At 43.4% G+C, this 25,539-nt stretch overlaps 1 long non-coding RNA gene and 1 other non-coding gene across 2 annotated transcripts; both read right to left on the bottom strand.

Moving 5' to 3' along the window:
- Positions 1-1,050: 1,050 nt before the first annotated feature.
- On the bottom strand, positions 1,051-5,860 carry LOC103650173 (uncharacterized). Its single transcript, XR_002268011.2, has 2 exons — positions 5,479-5,860; positions 1,051-4,547 (listed from the first exon to the last, which is right to left on the bottom strand). It is a non-coding gene; the product is annotated as an uncharacterized lncRNA (long non-coding RNA).
- A 12,274-nt stretch (positions 5,861-18,134) lies between these two features.
- LOC111591202 (small nucleolar RNA Z247) lies at positions 18,135-18,273 on the bottom strand. Its single transcript, XR_004857443.1, has one exon. It is a non-coding gene; the product is annotated as a small nucleolar RNA Z247 (small nucleolar RNA).
- Positions 18,274-25,539: the final 7,266 nt, after the last annotated feature.

Below are 25,539 nucleotides of genomic sequence, written 5' to 3'. Positions count from 1 at the left end.
TAAGTTCCCTCCGTCTTAGGGCCTTTGCTCTTTCAGTCTTCATTTGCTCTCGCTTTTCCTCCGACATGTTCCGCTCCTATTGTGAATCGGTCGAGCGAGGGGGCGTTACGTCTTCGCCCCAACACAGCCTTAACCATTATTTCTTGACAAGCCTAACACTTCACATGAGCACCCACCATAAGTGAGCTCATGGACATTATTCTCCACAACTTGTTGTGCGATGAGCGTGCTTACTCTTGCTATAAACCCCCACAGGTGAAAAGCAGGTACCCCCAGAGGGGGGACTATTACGACGAGTTCGATGAGATCTAGGTGTAATCTCCCAGTCAATTGTTGGCTCGATAGCCATATTAATTTGATTTATTTATTATTCGCTATTTTGTAAGACATTCTCATTATATAATAAAGTTTGTGGCATTTATCTCTATACACTATGTCATTGTATGTGTTGATCTTGTTTGGCGCACATATGAGACGCACCCGTGTTTTCCCTTAAAACTAGGTGTGACAAAGATGAAGTACCTTGCCTTTAAAACCACACCTCATAAGGTTTTTAGTACACTTCTTCAGATTCATTAGACTATTGAAAATGGCATGTACTATTTGTTTGTCTTCTTGCAGCAACCTACACAATTGTTGACCAATGTTTGAATTCGTCTACCAACTAGTACATGTGTGCAGCATCTTTGACCTCTTTATGTTGGATGGAGAAGCAGGAGCAACAGGAGAAGTTATGATGACTTTAGTTGGAGTCGATGGGACAATTTTAGGCTCGACATAATCGAACATATATATCATGTATTCACATCCTCCATAAGTTGTTTGGATCCTTCCTACATTACAAAATGTCAATTGTAAAAGGCCCAAAGGGGAAAATAAGTTTGAGATTATAATATGGATCCCACTGTTACCTTATGATCTTTGACCATCCTTCCCATTTTGTCAACATGTTCTCTTATTTTGGTCTATAATTAGTTTTTTTGCAAAGTCACGATATTGTAACCATTCTAGTATAATAATAGAAGTAGCTCTCCACGACTCGTCAGCTCGAAAAACAAACTTGTAATTGTTGAGTCAAATATAGATATTTTTCTAGAGTTCTATTGTTTCAATATAGATATGAAAAGAAACTTGCATCATATAGGAATTTTTCCAAAATACCTATGTAATATTGTTGTATAAAAATAAAAGCATCATTAAACCTTGTATAGGAGCTTCCACACGATTCCGATTGTAGATTTAATCGAACGACTCAAGTCAACATAAAACAACATAAAAGTAAAAAAAAACCTCAAGTAAAATTGATGTAATATTGGTGTTACTTGATTCCAATGTGTAATGACTCACACGGTCATTGGTGAGGAGTGACATGGTCGGTGGCTCGGGGGAAGGTGTGCATGCCGATGTTAGATGACCAAGTTCATCGTCTTGGTGTAGATCGACATTGAGACGCAGAACCTGTAGTGGAGCACGAATCAAAAGAAACACATTCCACTTGGCGTTTCAGTTTTACTGATTAGACGATTAAACTTGTATGTATGTGATTGAAAGATGAAAATTGACCATTTTTTGTTGAAACTTATCTAAAATAAAGCAAGCATTTGACTAAACATTGTGTATGCGGCACATATCCCAGATAAATGAAATATTTCCTGTTAAATTAAGCCATAAACCTTAAGCATTTCCCTACTAAATCTTTAATCCATAAATCCTGAACCCTGAACCAACATTTCCCTAAACCGCACCTAAACATTTCCCTACTAAACCCTTAATCCATAAACCCTAAACCAACATTTCCCTAACGGCGACTGAATATTTCACTAAATATTTTTCTAAGCATACCCAAAATACAAATTTATCTTATTTGTATCGAATGAAACCATATCCTATTAATAAATAGGAAACATTAGTCAACCTGTACCGGTGGCGCACGTGCGGCGCAGGTCTAAAGATTTAAAGGAGAGATTGAATGATTTCCGGAGAACGGCTAGAATCGAATGTGAGATATTATATAGGACATATTAGTAAATTCTTACACAAAACCGGTACTAAATCTCACTCTTTGTATCGATTTTTGTTTGGAACCGATACTAATGCTAAGTAATTAATATCAATTATAGCAAAATAAACCGAAATTGACAAAAAATTAAGCAATGAGCCTCCTCATCGCCATGCCTGACGACAGCTAGCGGTTGCACTGTGGTGCGTGTGATGGCGTCCTGCGTCCGATGCCGTACCTGTGGGGAGGGACTAGGCGCTCACGGTCCTGGTCGCGCGCGTTCCAACTTCCAAGTAACCGTGCGCTAGTCGACGGACGAGCAGAAGCAGCGCTCTTTTGCAGGGCAGCACATGTGATGTGAGAGCATGTGGCGCCGGGCGCAACCGGACAAAAGTGAGCGACCTGCCGAACCAATTGGACCGCTCGAGATCACCATCAATAAAAATACAACAAATAATAAGCTCCCTTCTTTTTTTCCTTTTGGTTTGATGGGTACGGTAATAACGTAACGAAGCCGCACCAAAATCAAAATTCGTATCGTTTACTACTGGGAGAAACAAAAGATACGATTCTGATCACACACACAAAAAAAGGAACAAGTTATCCCCTGTCGTTCCGTGGTACTCCGTTATTCTGAACACAAAAAAAAGGAACAAGTTCTCGAGTCCTCCTCAACCGGCTGTGCTGGTGCAGCTTCTGACGCGTACGCATCTTAGAAAACGGCCGGCTCACAGCTCCTGCAATCTTTCGTGACCTCTCCACAGTGCTGTGTACGGAGAGGATGTCGAGTTGTCCACGTGCCCACTCAGTTCTAGTGGCGTAAAGAAAGTTCACCACGTACTAAAATTTGTTAATTGCAAACAAACCTCCTGTATTTAGCAATGGTCTTTCCCTATTTCTTGTCATCCATCTTCACTACTATTGTCGCAAAGACCAGTTATTCGTAGGTTCGCTGACACGGCTGGTAGCAACTCGCACGTTTTTTTGGGGGGAGAGGGGAGGGGCTAAGGTGACAAATAGTGAACAGTGGGTCTATCTCTTTCTTACAACTATAAAACAACAGTTCCGACAGACATCTTGCGCTGTCTATTCCTACTAATGGACTGTTACCCAAGAGGTAAGCTGTCAAAACATCCAACGACTATAAAACAATAGTTTCGACAAACATCCTGCGTTGTCTATTCCTGCCAATAGACTGTTACCCAAGAGGTAAGCTGTCAAAGCCATCCAAACCTCTATTAGTTGATCGTTACCACCCTATATATAGATGGCCCGTGAGAAACTATCTAAAACCAAAACAACGCAAAGCCGCACGCGCTCCTATATAGTTCCACCCTGTTAACTAAAGGAGGACGAATGACCGAGCAAGATATAAAAAGATGCTGAGAGCTTCTTTTGAACCCATACCTTTATAAACCCTGTTGGGTGCCTCGATTGCCGAAGGTCCTCGAAACATTATGCTAATAGTTAAACATGCTTCTAGTATCATCTACAGGTAGCAGGCTCTACCTTCGTCTGCACCAACATATAAGGAAGCGACGAAGCTAAAAGACTTCAGCTTTGTCTCTGAAGCGTGAACACACGAAACATAAGGAGACGAGAAGATTCTAGAAGGTTGATTGGCACGTCGCGAGAGAGGAAAAGTTGATATATATTAACCTCACAAGATTTGTAGCTCATATGTATAGAATTTGTGAACATATTTTTAAATTCATAAGAAGTCGTAACTTGCCACTATAAATAGGGGTACAGTGCCACACATAAGGGTGTTTTTTGCGTCTACGAGATAACCCTATCGCTTAGACTTCGAAGCTATTTCGTCCATACCTTCATATTTGGTTTTGTAAGAACGAAGGTACAAATGTAAATGACTCTTGTAATATACAATTTGGGATAACGAAGAATGAGTTAATATCGATTGAATTTCCTTATCTATTATTATTATTATCCTTTGTCACCTTTCATTTGTTAATCTTTCAAAGTTAACAAATGCGTGAAGAGAGAATCTTTTCATTTGTGTTGCCTTGTTTTTTATATCTTTCAAGAATCAAAAGCATGTGACCAACATTGACGCCCACCATGGTTATAATATCTGTATACGGAAGTTAAGATGCCCCTATCGGGTAAGGTAGTCCTCCACTAGCTTTCCTATTTAGTCAGCCAAGGGTGTCCTATAGCACCCTTGTGGTAGCATTGTTTTCCCGCGTGGTTCTCCATGTTCCAATTAACATAATGACCTTATCATGAACAGTAATTAATACACTGATAATAAAAATGTGAAAATGAATAATGTATATCTCCATCCCCAAAACCACATAAAGCAATACCAAGTACTACCCAAAAAATTCAGTGGTAAAACAAGGTATAAATATAGCCAAAACTATGGTATCCTATTGGGTCCCACCAAAATTAACCTATACAGATCATTATGATTAATAAGAACATGACTGGGTAAAAAGAAGTGATTAAGGGCATAACTTGCCTTTAACGAGCTCCTGCTCAGCAGTCTCCACCTGCTGAACCCCTGGATCCTCAGTAGCCGACTCATCTACTCGCAACAATCCAAACAAACATGGTATAGCAAAATTAACATCACACCAAACAACAGAACAGAATGCATGATAATATCCTACGTTGCGTAACGAGATCGTAGGAATAAGAATCACTAAATTCGGATCTACGGTTATTAAGTTATGCATTTATGAAGTTATTTAGTACTTGGAATAGAACAATTCAAGTGCATAATTTTAATTCAAATTTCATGATTAAATAGAGCTAATTGATATACAATATTATTACAAAAATAATGCCACTGGAATGGATCAAAAATGATTAAATGTGAATTTTCTACGATTTATACAAGTTCTGCAATTATTTTTATACTTAAAAATCAATTTCTAAATCTTCTTCCTATTTTCTTTATTAACTGGACTGCGCGTCAATTCTCGAAAAGTGCAGGGGCTAATCCAGAAGATTTCCCAGACACAGTGAACAACAGCAGCGGACGACGGGTTGAATACTTCTATTCCTAGGGTCTATTTAGCAAAACGGGCTCGACAAAGGGGTATTGAGTATTAGGAGCCATCCAATCTAAATCTTGCGGTTTGGATTAAATTCAGACGCGTACGAATCGGTATGTTATCACCACCCTCGATCGGAGTTCAATGGTTCGGATTTTACGAGGTTTTGCTTACCCCGAGCCGTCCGGTCAGAACAACGGTCCCGATCGAGTTGCACCGCGGAGGAATGTTTAGATCTAATCCGGTCGTCCATCCCGGAATCAGCGGCACACGATTTCATCTTCAATCCCCCCCCCCCCCCCCCCCCCCCCCCCCCCCCCCCCCCGATTGTATGCGGCGGCGCCGCCCTTTCCACACCCGCCGTGGAGATACAATTCCGCGAACCAGCCCAAGATTCCAACCCACGATACTCGTAATCGATTGCGGAGCAAGCTAGGTATACGATGGTTGAAGACGTACCAGCCATATGGGTGTCCAGGTGGGTTGTCCACATCCGCCCGCCCGGGGTAGTAGCGTAGGATATTCCGGCGACGAATTTAGTGGAGTCCCGATGACCCCGCGCCAAGAGGTTGGCTCACAGACAATCTACGCACCACCGCGCTAGCCAATCGCACCTTTCTGGTAGTCCAGACGACGGTGATCCAAGGAATCGGTGCGGCGGCGACCTCTTCTCCCTCTCTCCCAATTTCACCCCACTGGCGATGGTTGTGATGGCATGAAGGGTTCGTGGAACTCAGGGTTTAGGAACGCCGCAAGGTACGCAACACCTAAATACTAGGGAGGGTCGGTAGCCAGCTGGGGCGAATTGCCCAGAGTTCGGTTGAAGCGCCCGCGATTATCGCGGAGACAACGGGTCCGACGAACTGGTCCCACGTGGAAGCGTCCCAGGCTGAGAGAGCGTCCGCCAGGTGGGCCACACTTCCACGATCCACGCGCACGTAGTGAGGACCTGCGACCGAGCGGAGGGGCCCGCGCGTTAGATCCCGGCGCAGCGAAGGGTTGATGGGCTGCGCGGACGAGCGGTGGGCTGAGGTGGGCCGCGCTTAAGACATTGGGCCCATACGAGTTTCCATTTTCTTTATTCTTTCTTTTCTTTTTCTAATTCCTTTTAAAATTCAAATTTCAAGAGTTCCAATTTAAATTCAAACTTGTGGCAATTTATCCTCAGATTAAAATTGCAATTTGAACATACCCAAAAATGTGATGAATTTATTTATTTATAATTTTATTTTGTGTTGTGCAATATTTCTCTCTTACTTTCTTTATATTATTTCCAATTCTCTAAAGTGCACCTTTGGATTAAATTCAAATTCCCATCTCCCATTATATTTCTATTATTATTATTTTATTATTAAGTACACAAACAAGCAAAACTCCAATATGATGCATATTTATGGATGTGCCTTATTTAATTCTTTAAATGAGATTATTTCCATGAAGTAATGAGTGGATGACAAAACACGTAACGAGGTCAACTCTTTTATAAATTTGGGTATTACAAATCCTACCCCCTTTACAAAGAATCTCGTCCTCGAGATTTAGGTAGAACTAGGAAAGAGGTGGGGAAAATCTACTCATAGTTCTTCTTCCCTTTCCCAAGTAGCTTCATCTTCTCCATGGTGACTCCATTGCACTTTGCACATTTTAATCACTTTACTCCTCATGACATGAGTCAAGGTATCAAGAATCTTGATAGGATACTTGAAAGGGAAATAGACTTACACCTTTTCCTAATTGATTTTGGTGGTTGAATTGCCCAACACAAATAATTGGACTAACTAGTTTGCTCTAGATTATAAGTTTTACAGGTGCCAAAAAATCACAACAAACCAATAAAAAGACCAAGAAAGGGTTCAAATAAAAAGAGCAAAAGAATACCGAAGTGTGCCCTGGTCTGGCGCACCGGACTATCCGGTGTGCCACCAGACAGTGTCCGGTGCACCAGGGAACTCAACTCCGAATTGCTCACCTTCGGGAATTCTGGGAGCCGCTCCGCTATAATTCACCGGACTGTCCGGTGTGCCAGCGGAGCAACGACTACTTCGCGCCAATGGTCGTCTGTAGAGAGGAGTTAATGCACTACAGTGCGCGCAGAAGTCAGAGCAGAGCCAGAAGGCGCACCGGACAGTGAACAGTGACTGTCCGGTGCACCACCGGACTGTCCGGTGGCCCAGAAGACAGAAGCTCCAACGGTCGAACCCTAACGGTCGGGTGACGTGGTTGGCACACCGGACAGTGTCCGGTGGCGCACCGGACTGTCCGGTGCGCCATGCGACAGCAGCCTCCACCAACAGCTCATTTAGTGGTTGGGGCTATAAATACCCCCAACCACCCACCATTCATTGCATCCAAGTTTTCAGCCTTCAAACCTCATACAAGAGCTATAGCATTCAATACAAGACACAAACAAAGAGATCAAATCCTCTCCCAAGTCCGGAATCACTCCAACCAAATTAGTGACTAGAGAGAGTGACATTTGTGTTCATTTGAGCTCTTGCGCTTGGATTGCTTTTCTTCTTCCTCTATTCTTGTGTTCAATTCATTTGTAATCAAAACAAGAGACACCAAGTTGTGGTGGTCCTTGTAGCGGACTTAGTGTCCCATTTGATTGAAGAGAAAGGCTCACTCGGTCTAGGTGACCGTTTGAGAGAGGGAAATGGTTGAAAGAGACCCGATCTTTGTGACCACCTCAACGGGGAGTAGGTTTGCAAGAACCGAACCTCGGTAAAACAAATCACCGTGTCATTCGTCTTATTTGCTTGTGATTTGTTTTCGCCCTCTCTTTTCGGACTCGTTTATATTTCTAACGCTAACCTCGGCTTGTAGTTGTGCTTAAAGTTTGTAAATTTCAGATTCGCCCTATTCAAGGCGACTTTCAATTGGTATCAGAGCTCGGTACTTCATTAGAGCCTAACTGCTCGAAGTGATGTCGGGAGATCACGCCAAGAAGGAGATGGTGACCGGCGAGAAGCCCGCCACAAGCCATGGGAAGGCTCCATCCGGTGAGTCCGGCAACAAGGTGAAGGGATCCCCTTCACACGACAAGTCACGTCAGAGCGGCGAGAAGAAAAAGAAGATGAAGAAAGTGGTCTACTACGAGACCGACTCTTCATCGCCATCCACCTCCGGTTCCGACACGCCGCCCATCACTTCTAAGCGACATGAGCGCAAGAAGTTTAGTAAGATTCCCCTACGCTATCCTCGCATTTCCAAACATACTCCTTTACTTTCCGTCCCATTAGGCAAACCACCCATATTTGATGGTGAAGATTATAATATGTGGAGTGACAAAATGAGGCACTATCTAACCTCACTCCACACTAGTATTTGGGAGGTTGTTGAGATTGGAGTACAGGTACCATCGCTGGGGGATGAAGACTATGACTCAGACGAAGTTGCCCAAATCTGGCACTTCAACTCCCAAGCCACCACTATACTCCTCTCCTCTCTAAGTCGAGAGGAGTATAACAAGGTGCAAGGGTTGAAGAGCGCCAAGGAGATTTGGGATATGCTCAAGACCGCGCACGAAGGAGACGAGGTGACCAAGATCACAAGAGAGAAACGATCAAGGGGGAGCTCGGTCGCTTCATGCTTCACCAAGGGGAGGAGCCACAAGCAATATACAACCGGCTCAAGACATTGGTGAACCAAGTGCGCAACCTCGAGAGCACCAAATGGGATGACCATGAGATGGTCAAGGTTATTTTAAGATCACTTGTATTTCTTAATCCCACTCAAGTTCAATTAATTCGTGGTGATCCTAGATACAAGCTAATGTCTCCCGAGGAAGTTATAGGGAAATTTGTGAGCTTTGAATTGATGATCAAAGGCTCCAAGAAAATCATCGAGCAAGTGCCACCTCTACATCCGAGGTGCAACCCGTCGCCTTCAAAGCGACGGAGGAGAAAAAGTAAGAATCTACATCAAGTAGGCTTCCCATCGACGCCTCCAAGCTCAACAACGAGGAAATAGCGCTCATCATCAAGAGCTTCCGTCAAACCCTCAAGCAAAGGAGGGGGAAGGATTATAAACCCCGCTCCAAGAAGGTTTGCTACAAATGTGGTAAGCCCGGTCATTTTATTGCAAAATGTCCATTATCAAGTGATAGTGACAGGGGCGACGACAAGAAGGGAAAGAGAAGAGAAAAGAAGAGGTATTACAAGAAGAAGGGCGGCGATGCCCATGTTTGCCGGGAGTGGGACTCCGACGAGAGCTCCACTGACTCCTCCTCCGACGAGGACGCCGCAAACATCACCGTCACCAAAGGGCTTCTCTTCCCTAACCTCGACCACAAGTGCCTCATGGCAAAGGACGGCAAGAAGAAGAAAGTAAAATCTAGATCCTCCACTAAGTATGCAACATCTAGTGATGAGGCTAGCTCTAGTGATGATGAGGATGATTTATTAACGCTTTTTGCCAATCTTAACATACAACAAAAGGAGAAATTAAATGAGTTAATTAGTGCTATTCATGAGAAGGATGAACTCTTGGACACCCAAGAGGACTTCCTAATTAAAGAAAACAAAAAGCATGTTAAGGTTAAAATGCTTATGCTCTAGAGGTAGAAAAATGTGAAAAATTGTCTAGTGAGCTAAGCACTTGCCATGATGTTATTTCCAACCTTAGAAATGAAAATGCCAAATTTATTGCTAAGGTTGAGAAATCAAATGTTTGTGATGATTCAATTGACAATCTTAGAAATGATAATGCTAGTTCAATTGCTAAGATTGAAAAATTAAATGCCTCTCTTGGTAGCCTTAGAAATGAGAATGAAAAATTAATTGCTAAGGCTAAGGAATTAAATGTTTGCAATGTTTCCATTTCCAATCTTAGAAATGAGAATGCTATTTTACATGCTAATATTGTTGAATTAAATACTTGCAAACCCTCTACATCTACTGTTGAGCATGTTACTATTTGCACTAGATGTAGAGATGTTAACATTGATGTTATTCATGATCACATTGCTATGATTAAACAACAAAATGATCATATAGCAAAATTAGATGCTAAAATTGCCGAGCATGAGTTAGAAAATGATAAAATTAAATTTGCTCGTAGTATGCTCTATAGTGGGAGACGCCCTCGCATTAAGGATGTCATTGGCTTCCAACAGGGAGACAATGTCAAGCTTAATGCCCCTCCTAAAAGATTATCTAACTTTGTTAAGGGCAAGGCTCCCAAGCCTCAGGATAACGAGGGTTACATTTTATACCCTGCCGATCATCCCGAGCACAAAATTAGGAGAATTCACTCTAGAAAATCTCACTCTGGCTCTAATCATGCTTTTATGTATAAGAGTGAGGTATCTAGCTCTAGGCAATCAACCCGTGCTAAATTGCCTAAGAAGAAAACTCCTATTGCGTCAAATGATTATAACATTTCATTTAAGACTTTTGATGCTTCCTATGTGCTAACTAACAAATCAGGCAAAGTAGTTGCCAAATATGTTGGGGGCAAACACAAGGTCTCCAAGATTTGTGTTTGGGTACCCAATGTGCTTGTTTCTAATGTGAAAGGACCCAAGACCGTTTGGGTACCTAAGAACAAGGCCTAAACTTGTTTTGTAGGTTTATGCATCCGGGGGCTCAAGTTGGATCATCGATAGCGGGTGCATAAACCACATGACAGGGGAGAAAAAGATGTTCTCCTCCTATCAGAAAAACCAAGATCCCCAAAGAGCGATCACATTCAGAGATGGAAATCAAGGTTTGGTCAAAGGATTGGGTAAAATTGCTATATCTCCTGACCATTTTATTTCCAATGTTTTTCTTGTAGATTCTTTAGATTACAATTTGCTTTCTGTTTCTCAATTATGCAAAATGGGCTACAACTGTCTTTTTACGGATATAGGTGTTACTGTCTTTAGAAGAAGTGATGATTCAGTAGCATTTAAGGGAGTGTTAGAGGGTCAGCTATACTTAGTAGATTTTGATAGAGCTGAACTCGACACTTGCTTAATCGCTAAGACTAACATGGGTTGGCTCTGGCACCGCCGACTAGCCCATGTTGGGATGAAGAATCTTCATAAGCTTCTAAAGGGAGAGCACATTTTGGGACTAACCAATGTTCATTTTGAGAAAGACAGGATTTGTAGCGCATGTCAAGCAGGAAAGCAAGTTGGTGTTCACCATCCACACAAGAACATCATGACGACCGACAGGCCGCTTGAGCTACTCCACATGGACCTATTCGGCCTGATAGCTTACATAAGCATTGGCGGGAGTAAGTATTGTCTTGTAATTGTGGATGATTATTCTCGCTTCACTTGGGTGTTCTTTTTGCAGGAAAAATCTCAAACCCAAGAGGCATTAAAGGGATTCTTAAGACGAGCTCAAAACGAGTTCGGCTTAAGGATCAAAAAGATTAGAAGCGACAACAGGACGGAGTTCAAGAACATTTCACAAATAGAAGGCTTCCTTGAGGAGGAGGGCATCAAGTATGAGTTCTCTTCTCCCTACACGCCACAACAAAATGGTGTAGTGGAGAGGAAGAATAGAACTCTATTGGACATGGCAAGGACCATGCTTGATAAGTACAAGACTTCGGATCGGTTTTGGGCCGAGGCGGTCAACACTGCTTGCTACGCCATCAACCGGTTATATCTTCACCGAATCCTCAAAAAGACATCTTATGAACTCCTAACCAGTAAAAAGCCCAATGTTTCATATTTTAGAGTCTTTGGTAGCAAATGCTTTATTCTTGTTAAAAGAGGTAGAAAATCTAAATTTTCTCCTAAGGTTGTAGAAGGCTTTTTACTTGGTTATGATTCAAACACAAGGGCATATAGAGTCTTTAACAAGTCCACTAGACTAGTTGAAGTTTCTTGTGACATTGTGTCTCAGCTTCAGCGGCAGGTGCATCCTCCGATACTACCAGCCCTGAATGCTTCATCACTTCAGAGATTGGAGCAGTTTCGGCACCTTCGGCTTCCTCTTCGTCGCGAGTAACCCTAGCTGATGAACGTACTCTGGCCATCTGATGATTGAATTTCTTGTTTTTCGAATGAAGTTGAAAATTTTTAACTTTGCCAAAGCTCTTTCTTGTTACGAAGTTTGAGTAAAACAAATAGCTTCGGATGAGGATGTAGTAAGCAAGCTTCGGCTTTGGTCAATATTTTGGCAGCAAAACAACGCGATAGCAATGAATGTTGTGGTAACTTCACACCTACATGTCTGTTTATATAGTGCCGCAGGTGGGAAGGTGAATCGTCAAGGTCTTCCGCACTGGACAAACTGTCACCCGCACTCACTGAACGGTGGGCCACAGAGTCCGAGAAGGTGAATCACCAGGGCGCGTGTAACTGCTGCAAGATGGAGCCACCTCGCGCACGGATTATTTTAATCGTTTCTCACCAACAAGCTCAGGGAAGGTGTTTTTCGGATCTTCGGCATCCCGAAGCCTAAAAGATTTTTTCACGGATCAAACTCGTTACGAAAAACGATCTAGCACCGCGAAGGGGCTACTGTTGGGGGTATGCTTCGTAGCCAAAGATCCTAAAGAAAGAAACACCTTCGGCAGATCCTCTCAAAAGCAGTGCCGAAGCTATCGCCTATAAAGCTTCGGCACAGTGACATGTCTCAAGATGAAGGGGTGAACCGACTTAAAGAGAAAATGACCTAAATACCCATGATATTCTGTGTCATTATTGTAGTTGATTGTAAAGGGCATAAATGTAATTATACACAGGCTGCGCCCTGTGTCTATAAATAAGTGAACAGTATCCCTGTACTGTTCACGCAATCTTGTAATCGCTGGCACATTACACTGGAATTATTGCTTTCTGCCAAGGCTAAGGTATAAATGTACCTAAATATTATTTTTTAATATTTAGGTTTGTATAATAAAATATGTGAATAATATTATGTGTTTTTGATATATCATTCCCTCATGTTTCATATTTTTTATATTTCATCCTACATTGTATTATAACTTTAATCACGAAGGTATGACCTTCGTGATATCTTGCTCATGGCCTTCGTCCGAAGTTCATTAAATCCTTGGGGAGATAATGCTTCAGTGGACGAAGGGCATTAAAATTTAACATTTTATGTTGCCTTTTTCTTAATTCTAAGCATTTGAGAACAAGTCCCCAACAGAATCATAAAGATGAATGATGAACAAATCATAAACAAATCTCCACCCTCCATGATATTTAACCAGTCTAAAACTATAATATATTAATTACTTAAGCAGGGCATCGACTTTATCAAACAACACAATTACAAAATCAACCACGACCACATTTATCAGCTATATGGGCGAGATACTAAACTTATTATTCACATTACTAATTCAATCATCTCTCGCATAAGTCTAGCAACATACTAACCAAATAGGAACGTCACACTCTTTAATTTAGTAAATAGATTATTATCACACATTACATAACTTTACTGGCTACACCTTAGAAGCAAAAGATTTAAAGTGCCTAAATGCTAAATGCAGACAGGCTAAGAAGACAATATTAATAACACAAACTACAATGCTAAGGAACTATATTCTACAAACATAAGGTCTATTCACTGATGTTTCACTGATATATTCACTTAAACACACCTCACACAATAAGCATTTTATACCTAAGTTTCACATGATGCGACTATTCTATACTCATGAACACAATCACATCTGCTCGAGCACTCCTCGCATAACTGGTATTTCTAACTTAAACTTAACACGCATACAAAGTGTCTTATTTCACAATCAGGAAACCAATAGCAAAAATAGCGAATTGGCTCACCACATCACAATTCGATTTGATATTTGCATGAATGACGATGGCCTTTGATTGAAGCCTTTGATCGAACACCTGGCGAGCGATGCACTACAACCTTCTTCTCCAACCAATTTCTAGGACCTTTTTCTCCTCCAATCAAACACAAACATGCATGCAATTATCATCTAACAAATCAACGCTAGGTGAGAACAAGAACTGTGAGTCTCACCGACAACAAGCGCAAACACAACCTGCACACAGCGATGGGAGGCAGGGCAACGAGGTTGAGGTGGTGGCAACGACCGGGTTGACGACGAGCAGTGCGCAATTGGAAGACCAGTTATCGGGATCGACGAGCACGTCATGGACGTAGTGTGGGTCGACAGTGCACAACATAAGCTAGAAGGCGATGGTCTGAGGGCACGCATGCGAGTCACAGATCGTCCTGGTGCACAGCACGACGTCAAGGGCCTAGTGACGTAGCTACTGTTGAAGGAAGTGCGACGAGCTGAGGACTGTGAGAGATTCAGAGGCGCTTGGAAGGAGAGAAACGCCGTCACAGGCGTGCTGCGTGTTGATGGATTGATGACTGGAAAAGCCCCAGCCGTGGCTTACATATAGGGGAGGTGTAGCACCTAGACAACGGCCAGGAGATAATTAAGGAGGTAAAGATAGTAACTATTTATCTCTTTTCCTTTTACAGCGCTAGCTACCATATCTCCTTGCCTCTTCTATCTTTGGTGTACACGTGTTTACAATCTGTCACAGCATACATACTCTAATACTCCCCCTCAATTGAAACTTCCTAAGTTGAGATTGTTCTTAAACATCTCCAAGTTCCGCATAGACAGTGGTTTAGTAAAGCCATCAGCAACTTGATCTTTTGTAGAAATATGTTCAATGTCAAGTAGTCTTCTTGCTACTCGATATGTTTTGTTCTAGCATGGAACACTGGGTTTGCCGACAGATACTTAGCACCCATATTGTCACACCACAATTTTGCCTGTTTTGGTGCTTGAATGTTCAACTCACATAGCAGAGTTTGTATCCACATTACCTCAGCGGTGGCATTAGCAATTGCTTTGTATTCAGCTTTTGTGCTTGATCTTGATACTGTAGTTTGCTTTCTAGCACTCCAAGAAATAAGATTAGATCCTAAGAACACGGCAAATCCCCCAGTCGATCGTCTGTCATCTTGATCTCCTGCCCAGTCTGCATCTGAAAATGCACTTACAAGTAGAGAGCGTGACTTACAAATTTTAAGTCCAATTTCCATAGTATGTTTGAGATACCTTAGTATTCTCTTTACTGCAGCCTAGTGAACAGTAGTAGGTGCATGTAAGTATTGGCAAACCTTATTCACAGCAAAGGAAATGTCTGGCCGAGTCAAGGTCAAGTATTGCAAGCCTCCTACAATGCTCCTGTAAGCTGTGGCATCTTTGGGACTAAGAGGATCACCTTCGCGAGCTGATATTTTTTCTGAGGTGGACAATGGTGTGCTAACCGGTTTGCACTCCATCATATTTGCACGCTGTAACACATCTTTAGCATATTTTCCTTGTGTTAGCAGAATTCCATTATTTATCTTCTTTACCTCTATACCAAGGAAGAAGTGAAGATCCCCTAGATCCTTGAGTGCAAATTCCTTTCCCAAGTCCTGTAATAGGCATGTCGTGGCTTCCTGAGTAGAGCTAGCAACAATTATGTCATCAACATAAATCAAAATATATATGGTGACAGAACCTTTATGATAATAAAACAGAGATGTATCAGCCTTTGATGCTTTAAAGCCCAACTGACACAGCTTATTACTCAGTCGTGAATACCACGCCCTTGGTGCCTGTTTAAGCCCATACAATGCCTTATCAAGTTTGCAAATATACCCATTCTTTGACTTGTCCTCATAACCAGGTGGTTGTTTCATATACACATCTTCTTCTAGGTACCCATGGAGAAAGGCATTTTGAATATCTAATTGACGTAAACTCCATCCTCTAGAAACAGCAACAGATAGGATAGTTCTAATTGTGGCTGGTTTTACGACTGGGATAAAAGTGTCTTCATAGTCAATACCATAGCGTTGTCGAAACCCCTTTTCTACCAACCTAGCTTTGTATCTATCCAAACTCCCATCTGATTTTCGTTTGACTTTATATACCCATTTACAGTCAATGACATTGATACCTTTCTTTGGTGGTACTAAGTGCCAAGTTTTATTATTGATCAGGGCATTATATTCCGCATCCATAGCTAGTTTCCAGTCTTTACTGTTCAAAGCTTCATCGAGAGACTGTGGTTCACCAGAGGCTGTGAAACATCCATACCTGACCGTACCATCTGTATAGATTTTAGGCTTGCGAATGCCATCACGAAGTCGAGTTCGTGGTCCAGGTGGTGTAGGAGTCTCTGATGCAGTCGCTGGTGCAGCCGCAGAGGATCCATCTTCTGGTGCAGGAGAGCTGTCGGATTCTGCTGCGACAGAATCTGTTCCCCCATGCCAGCAACAGTCAACGGAGTGTGCATGGCATCCACCTGAGGTGCCGCAACGACAGCAGAGGTGATATCTTCTCCTGCAGTGTCAACAGGAGTGGACACCAGATCTTCTTCAGTTCTCGTGCTGGGAGGCAAGGAGCTCCCCCTGTGATCATATGCTGCATGCTCACCATTAGTAGTTTGGTTAATGGAATCAAACATGTGATCAACTATCTGTTCCGTCTCAAGAGAAGGTACAAGGCCAGGTGGAAGAAGTGCAATTTCTGTACGAAGACGGGCACCAACGTTGGAATGAGCAGTAGAGAAGGGAAAAACTTCTTCATCAAATATTGCATCTCTAGAAATATATACTCGACCAGATTTAATATCAAGGCACTTGTAGCCTTTGTGAAGGTTACTATAACCAATAAAGACACACTGCTTGGAACAAAGTTCAAGTTTATGACGATTATAGGGTCGAAGGTTGGGCCAACAGGCACAACCAAAGATACGAAGAGAAGAGTACTCTGGTTTTTGTTGGAGTAATCGATCAAAAGGTGTGTCATTATTATTGACTTTGCTAGGCAAGCGATTAATAAGAAATGTGGCAGCCATAAAAGCTTCATCCCAAAATTTCAGTGGCATAGACGCATGAGCTAGAAGAGATAACCCAACTTCAACTATGTGACGATGCTTACGCTCAATGACCCCATTTTGTTGATGTGTATGGGGACATGATACATGATGAATGATGCCAACTTGGGAGAAAAAACTATTTAATTTTTGATATTCTCCGCCCCAATCGGTTTGCATAGCAAGAATTTTTCTATCAAATTGTCGTTCAACCAATTTTTGGAATTCATGGAACTTTTGAAAAACTTCAGATTTATACTTAAGAAAATAAATCCACGTAAACCGACTGAAGTCATCAACAAAACTAACATAGTAGTGTTTCCTGCCAACAGATTCAACCGCAGGACCCCAAACATCTGAATGAACAAGTTCCAAGGGAAAACTAGTAGAACTAACAGATCTACTGTAAGGTAACTGATGACTTTTTGCTTGTTGGCAAGCATCACAAACTGAGTTTTTATTGGACACAGAGGAACAAGAAAGATTATTACTGTCTATGACTCTGGTAACAACAGGAAGCGAGGGATGACCTAGACGATTATGCCATCTAGACACAGCTGGCTTGTCAACAGCATTCGCCTGCTTGACTTGATGATCAGCAGGAAGGGGATACAGTCCACGACGACATGGCCCCTTAAGAATCGTTTTCCTCGTAGCCTGATCCTTGATAAGGAAAAAATCAGGATGAAACTCAACAAAGGCAGAGTTATCTTTAGCAAGGCGATGAACAGAGACTAATTTTTTTTAGCTTCAGGGACGTGAAGAACATTGTTTAGATGTAAATTACGGAGTTGAGTTGGAACAATAGTATGACCAACATATTTGATTTCCATACCTGAACCAGATGCAGTGTGAATCTGGTCATTTCCATGATACTTCTCCCTCATCGTCAACTTGTTCAGATCACTTGTGATATGATCTGTTGCTCCTGTGTCGGTGTACCAGTTGGTGTCGACATTATACGCGTTCATGGTGATGGCAGCGTTGACATGGCGTTCTTCTGGGACGTAGTTCTCATCAAAACGATGCCAACACCGGGCTGCCCTGTGACCTGTTTTGAAACAGATTTGACAAAGTGGCACATCTTCAGACATACTTGCTGCATCTGGTCGCGGTTGCCGCCCTCCATTGCGTTGCTTCAGCGCATTGCTTCCTCGGCCACGCACCTGGCCACGCCCACGCTGACCACGGCCACGGGCAGTGCCCAAGCCACGGTTGTTGTTGCCGCCATTGCCGCGCCCACGATTTGCCACGTGAGCATACGAGCCGCCATCTTGCAGTTCCAACCTGGTCTCAAAACTGAGCAGTTGAGCATAAAGCTCAGGAATCAATATGGGATCAGTCCTAGCGGTGACTGATGTCACCACAGAATTGTAATCGGCATCAAGCCCATTACAGATATGTGCAGCCAGTTCTTCATCATCTAGTGCTTTACCGACAGCAGCCATCTCGTCTGCTAAACCTTTCATCTTGGCAACATAATCTCTGATTGACATATTACCTTTCTTCGTAGTAGTGAGGGCAAGCCTTACATTCATTGTTTTGGCACGGGTCTGTGCGGAGAACATTTTCTCCACGGTCGACCATGCTTGTTCCGTCGTCTCTGCACTGATGATTTGTGGCTGAACTTCCTTCCCCGCACTTGCTAGGATGAGCCAAAGGATCTGTTGATCCCGAGAATACCACACCTAAAACGCTGGGTTAGGATTGGTGACGATCGTGTCGTCAGTCTTCTTCTCGACGATTTCAGCATCGAGAGCCTTGGTCTTGCCATTGAGATGCCCCTCGTAGCCAGCACCGCGGATCACGGCGAGGACCTGCGCTCTCCATGACGCATGATTGTTCTTGGATAGCTTCTCGGTCACTTGGAAGCCGAAGAAGGGATTGGTGATGGTGCTTGAACTCGTTGTCATGGAACCCTAAGCTCTTATTACCATGTGAGAGATTCAGACGCGCTTGGAAGGAGAGAAATGTTGAATAATTAGACAAATTCTAGTTTAAATTCCGAATATAACTCATGACCAAATCAGAAGAACTGAAATAAAAAGCCAAATCAGATGATGTGTACTGATTAGACTTACTGATAGATGGCGTGCGCCGAAATCAGCAGGGTCGACGAGGTCAGAAGATCACGAGCAGTCGCGTGAAGACGCTTCCCAAAAACCTTATTCGCCCTCTCCCGGTGCTGGATCTAGAAGACGAAGGGTTCCGGAGACCTGCTCTCCTGATCGCAGATGCACCTCTGCGGTCGGGACGAAGGGAACTAAAAGGCGGCTCAGCTATGAAGAGAGGCAAAAGCGAAACTGGGATGATCTGGAGGCTGGCTGCCGGGCTCCTTTTATAGGGCCGAGTCCGCGACCCCCGAGCTTATCCGCCCACGAAAATCTCGCAATTAGTTGAGATTTTATAGCGATCGGTTAGGATAAGCGTAACAACCAAGAAACCAAAAAATCAAACGGCAAAAGGTAGTCGTGCCCCCGCAAGGCGAGGGGCCGGATTTCGGCGGACCATTCACGAGCATGTCGTGCGCCCGCGCCCTTCGCCCCGCCCCGCCTCGGCCAGGCGAGGCGAGGCGAGCGAGCGCGCGCGCGCGTGTGGCTCTCCACACACTCTCCTCTCATCCATGACTTGGTGAGTGAGTGTGGCTTCCATATTTAAGCTAGCTCTACTCCACTAGAACTAGCAATATGGTGCTATTGGTTCCACCAATTCCCTAGCCATCCACTTGTATGGGCTTTTGAGATTTTCCTGGGATTTATTAGAATTTCTTAACTAGGCCAAGCCCATAAATCCTAACAATCCCCCACCAGATCTCAAATGCCCATCTGCAGTTTTCGCCACTGTTCACTACTGTTTAATATACTAGTTTTTCAGCAGAGACTGTTAAGTTGAACTTCCGCCTAGAACTTCAAGCTACACCAACCCACAACTTGGACAATGGACTATGCCTTGAATTGCAAGTTTTGCGTGAATGGGTTTCACTTGAAGTCATGACCAGTACTTGGCTACCAGTAGTCCCCTTCTCGGGTGGAGCATATACGTCGTACTCCAAGGTCTCTTCATGAGTTTACTAGAGATCACCCAAATCTCATAGACTGCGACGTTAGACAGTCTAACTCATATAGGTGTGTTCTTTCAAAGAATGTTCTGCAGGACAACATCTTCGCTAATACAAGCCAACAGAACACATTAAGGCACAAAGCCAACCTGCCTTACAGCATTTGAGAGTATTGCATCTTTACTTAGAGAGGGTCAAAGGTTACTCTCCTCAGTTCACCAATGGCTTGTTCTTCCCAGGACCTAATTCACGGGATCTCTGATCACATAGACTGGGTTTCCACCATGGCAACTTTATTCGGGTCTCATACCCATCTCTCTCGATGCGATTTCTATCACATTACGTGGTAGTCCCTTGGTAAAAGGATCTGCCATATTTTTATCTGTTGAAATATAAGTCACACTTATAACTCCGGAGTTTCTCAACTTTCTGACAGACTTCAAACATCTTTTGACATGTCTTGATGACTTTCCATTATCCTTAGAACTCGTCACTTTAGCAATCACTGTCTGATTGTCACAGTTCATAAGGATAGCTGGTATTGGTTTCTCAACCACCGGCAAGTCCATCAAGAGTTCACGCAACCATTCTGCCTCAACGGTTGCTGTGTCAAGTGCAGCTAACTCGGCTTCCATGGTTGACCTCGTCAAAATGGTCTGCTTGCATGACCTCCATGATACCGCACCTCCACCAATAGTAAAGACATAACCACTGGTGGCATAAAGCTCGTCTGCATCAGATATCCAGTTCGAATCACTATATCCTTCAAGTACTGCATGCTGACCAGAATAGTGAATTCCATAACTCATTGTACCTTGCAGGTAGCGCATAACCCGCTCAAGTGCATGCCAATGATCAGTCTCGGGGTTTGACATGAACCTACTCAATTTGCTCACAGCAAACGAGATATCGGGCCTTGTTGCACCAGCAAGATACATGAGTGAACCGACAATCTGAGAGTATCTCAATTGGTCTAAACCAATTCTCTTGTTCTTTCGCAGTGTCACACTGGGATCATAAGGTGTTGGAGAAGGTTTGCACTCAGAGAAGCCAAATCTCTTCAAAACCTTTTCAACATAGTGAGATTGCGAGAGAGTAATCCCACCATCTGCCTTAATCAGCTTGATGTTTAGAATCACATCAGCTTCTCCCAGATCTTTCATATCAAAACTCTTTGATAGAAAAGACTTGACTTCATTGATCACATCAATGTTTGTGCCAAATATCAATATATCATCAACATATAAGCACAATATAACTCCTTCGCCCCCACCACAGCGATAATATACACACCTGTCTGCCTCATTAATGGCAAAGCCTGCAGACGTTAGAGTCGTGTCAAACTTCTCATGCCACTGCTTTGGTGCTTGCTTCATACCATACAAAGATTTCAATAACTTGCACACCTTGCTTTCTTGACCCTTTACTACAAATCCATCAGACTGTTCCATATAGATTTCCTCATCCAGCTCTCCATTAAGAAAAGTTGTCTTTACATCCATCTGATGAACAAGGAGACCATACGAGGCAGCCAAAGAAAGTAGTACTCGAATAGTGGTCATTCTAGCAACAGGTGAGTAAGTATCAAAGAAGTCTTCTCCTTCTTTCTGAGTATAGCCTTTAGCCATAAGCCTAGCCTTGTACTTTTCAATTGTACCATCAGGCTTGAGCTTCTTTTTAAACACCCACTTACAACCCACAGGTTTGCATCCATAGGGTCGATCAGTGACTTCCCACGTACCATTTGAAAGAATGGAGTCCATCTCATTATGAACTGCTTCTTTCCAATCATCTGCATCTGGAGATGCAAATGCTTCTGCAATGGTAGTAGGAGTATCGTCCACAAGGTACACAATGAAATCATTACCAAAGGATTTTTCAACCCTTTCTCTCTTGCTCCTTTTAGGAGCATCATTGTCATCCTCCTCTAGGACAATTTCATGTGGCTGTTCAAAACTCTCAATAGGTGTACTATGTTCAGGAGTTATCTCAGAAGAGTATCTAGAATTGCTATGAATGTCTTTCATTGGAAATATATGTTCAAAGAAAGTAGCATCACGTGATTCCATAATAGTATCAACATACACATCAGGAACTTCAGATTTAACTACTAAAAATCTATATGCTATGCTACACGAAGCATATCCAAGAAAGACACAATCCACTGTCCTTGGACCAAGCTTGCGCTTTTTATTAATTGGTACATTGACTTTCGCCATGCACCCCCAAGTGCGCAAGTATGAAAGTGATGGTTTTCTCCCAACCCACTTCTCATAAGGGGTTTTCTCTTCTTTGCCCATAGGAATTCTATTCAGAACATGACATGAAGTCAGGACTGCCTCCCCCCACCATGCCTTAGATAAACCACAAGTTTCTAACATGGCATTCACCAGGTCAGTCAACGTACGGTTTTTCCTTTCAGCAATCCCGTTTGACTCGGGTGAATAGGGAGGAGTCCTCTCATGAATAATGCCATGTTCTGCACAGAAATCATCAAAGACTCTGGGAAAGAACTCGCCACCACGATCTGATCTAAGACGTTTGATCTTTCTCTCTAGTTGGTTTTCAACTTCAGCCTTATAGATTTTAAAGTAGTCTAAAGCCTCATCTTTAGTTTTTAGCAAGTATACATAGCAAAATCTAGACGCATCATCAATCAATGTCATGAAGTATCTCTTACCACCTTTTGTCAACACACCATTCATCTCACAAAGATCAGAATGTATGAGTTCTAGCGGTGCCAGGTGTCTCTCCTCAGCAGCCTTATGAGGCTTTCGAGGTTGCTTCGACTGCACACAACTATGGCACTTAGAACCTTTGACTATGGTGATATTCGGAATTAAACTCATGGTTGCAAGCCGAGACATAGAGCCAAAATTAATATGACACAAACGAGAATGCCAAATACTCGCAAGATCATCAACATTAGCACAAATATGGTTCACAGACTTATTATTGAAATCTAACAAAGGAAAGCGGAACAAGCCTCCGCAATCATAGCCTTTACCAATAAATTGTCCAGACTTGGACACAACTAATTTATTGGACTCCAAAACTACCTTGAACCCATCTCTATATAGAAGGGTTCCGCTAACGAGATTCTTGTGTATAGAAGGGACATGATGCACGTTCTTCAGCTGCACGATCTTTCCCGAAGTAAACTTCAGATCCACCGTGCCAGTGCCATGAACAGAAGCATGTGACCCATTCCCCATTAGCACGGAAGAATCCTGGGCGCCCTGATAAGAAGAGAACAAGTTAATGTCAGAACACACATGAACATTAGCACCAGTATCAAGCCACCAGCTAGGTGATTGAAATACTGAGAAGATAAAAGGTAAATTACCATACCCTTTGTCTTCCTCATTGCTAGCGACCACTGTGTTGACATTGCCCTTTTTGCCACGGCGATCCGCTCGATCAGGACAATCCTTGGCAAAATGACCCGCCTCGCCACATGCGAAACATGTCAATTCAGCCTTGTTCTTCTTCTTCTTGAAGTTGGTAGTTTTGTTGGGCTTGTTAGATTTTGGCTTTCCTTTGCCCTTGCTGTGGTTCCTCTGAACCATGTTGGCGCTGGAGTGGCCCTCGCCTCCTTTAGATCCCGTGTCCTTAGCCCGAGCTTTCTCCTCAACATCCAGAGACGCTATCATATTTTCAACTGATATCTCCTGTCTCTTATGTTTCAGAGATGTGGCGAAGTTCCTCCATGTAGAAGGCAACTTTGCAATAATGCACCCAGCCACAAATCGGTCAGGAAGGACTATCTTAAGGTGGTCGAGCTCCTTGGCTATACACTGTATTTCATGAGCTTGTTCTACAATAGAGCGATTATCAACCATCTTATAATCATGAAAGCTCTCCATGATATACAGGTCACTGCCAGTATCTGATGCACCATACTTAGTAGTAAGTGCATCCCATAACTCTTTCCCGTCTGTGTACTGAATATTCGCATCGACCAGATGGTCAACAAGGGAGCTAAGAACGGCTCCCGTAAAGATAGTATTGGCATGGTCGTACTCTTTCTCCTGTTCAGGAGTCAGTGGACCCTCAGGTCTGCCTTTACTAACATGGAAGACATTCATAGCAGCAAGCCAGAGCGTGGCCTTGACTTGCCATCTCTTAAAGTGCATACCATTAAACTTTTCTGGCTTCAGCGCGTCGGCAAAAGCAGCCATAGAAAAACTAGGAAATTGTCTACAATAAGGTTTTTGGATTGTTGAATAATTAGACAAATTCCAGTTTAAATTCCGAATATAACTCATGACCAAATCAGAAGAACTGAAATAAAAAGCCAAATCAGATGATGCGTACTGATTAGACTTACTGATAGATGGCGCGCGCCGAAATCAGCAGGGTCGACGAGGTCAGAAGATCACGAGCAGTCGCGTGAAGACGCTTCCCAAAAACCTTATTCGCCCTCTCCCGGTGCAGGATCTAGAAGACGAAGGGAACTAAAAGGCGGCTCAGCTATGAAGAGAGGCGAAAGCGAAACTGGGATGATCTGGAGGCTGGCTACCGGGCTCCTTTTATAGGGCCGAGTCCGCGACCCCCGAGCTTATCCGCCCACGAAAATCTCGCAATCAGTTGAGATTTTATAGCGATCGGTTAGGATAAGTGTAACAGCCAAGAAACCAAAAAATCAAATGGCAGTCGCGCCCCCGCAAGGCGAGGGGCCGGATTTCGGCGGACCATTCACGCGCATGTCGTGCGCCCTTCGCCCCGCCCCGCCCCGGCGAGGCGAGGCGAGCGATCGCGCGCGCGTGTGGCTCTCCACACTCTCTCCTCTCATCCATGACTTGGTGAGTGAGTGTGGCTTCCATATTTAAGCTAGCTCTACTCCACTAGAACTAGCAATATGGTGCTATTGGTTCCACCAATTCCCTAGCCATCCACTTGTATGGGATTTTGAGATTTTCCTAGGATTTATTAGAATTTCTTAACTGGGCCAAGCCCATAAATCCTAACAAGAAACGCTGTCACAGGCGTGTTGCGTGTTGATGAATTGATGACTGGAAAAGCCTCAGCCGTGGCTTACATATAGGGGAGGTGTAACACCTAGACAACGGCCAGGAGATAATTAAGGAGGTAAAAATAGTAACAGATTATCTCTTTTCCTTTTACAGCGCTAGCTACCATATCTCCTTGCCTCTTCTATCTTTGGTGTACACGTTTACAATCTGTCACAGCATACATACTCTAATAAGGACGACGCGGATTGGCACGCGGATGCTGGAGATGGTGACTCGACGACAGAAGATGACGGCAGCGTTTAGGGCGAGCTCCAACACAGGGGGCATGACGTTATTCTGGCATCCTGGCCAAGTGGCACGAGCTACAGGGTCGCGCGGCGTCGATGGACACGAAGCGGAACAACAGTTAGCGAGGAAGAGCAAAGGATTAGAGAACGCACCCAGGGGACAGTGTGAGGGTGTTGGGGAGATAGAACCTAGGCGCCGGCCTGAGCGATGGAGAGGCAAGGGAGCTGGCGTCAAGCACTACCGGAATTTGACTCTTTGCCGAGTGCCATATTCTTTGCCGAGTGTTTTATTTCGGGCACTCGGCAAAGAGCTCTTTGCCGAGTGCCATATTCTTTGCCGAGTGTTTTATTTCGGGCACTCGACAAAGAGCTCTT

This window comes from Zea mays, chromosome 3, assembly GCF_902167145.1.
Source record: "Zea mays cultivar B73 chromosome 3, Zm-B73-REFERENCE-NAM-5.0, whole genome shotgun sequence".
NCBI classification, from domain to species: Eukaryota; Viridiplantae; Streptophyta; class Magnoliopsida; order Poales; family Poaceae; genus Zea; species Zea mays.
This window is presented reverse-complemented; position numbering and strand designations above follow the sequence as displayed.